The sequence below is a fragment of the Emys orbicularis genome, chromosome 2, assembly GCF_028017835.1.
Source record: "Emys orbicularis isolate rEmyOrb1 chromosome 2, rEmyOrb1.hap1, whole genome shotgun sequence".
Taxonomy (NCBI): Eukaryota; Metazoa; Chordata; order Testudines; family Emydidae; genus Emys; species Emys orbicularis.
The window spans coordinates 136,172,215-136,172,628 of record NC_088684.1 but is presented as its reverse complement, the minus strand read 5'-3'; positions in this window follow the sequence as shown (position 1 = coordinate 136,172,628).

Below are 414 nucleotides of genomic sequence, written 5' to 3'. Positions count from 1 at the left end.
CCACCTGCCCGGCGGGGCCCTGCTCCCAGCTGGGGCTGCCCCAACGGAAGCTCCGGGCTGCGGTGTCGCTAAGCCCGCGGGCGCTGCAGTTCCCGGCACGGCTCGCCCACCTCCCCCTTTTCATTCACAAAAACAAGAACCAGCCACAGGCCCCGCCTCTCTCTCCCCCCGGCTGCCCATTGGCTGAGAGGGGGAGCAGGGGCACTCCCTGTGCCAGGCCGGCCTGGGCAGAGGCAGATCAGCCAAGGGGTGCGGGGTGGGGAGGAGACAGCGCAGGTGCCCTGAATCTGGGGGGAGTTCGTCGTGCTCTGCCTTTGCTTCTACCACCCTCCCCCTCTATTCTGCACCCCTCCCCGTGCACCTCTTCCTCTCCCTCTATCCCCTGCACCCCTCCCCCTGCACCTCTTCCCCTGC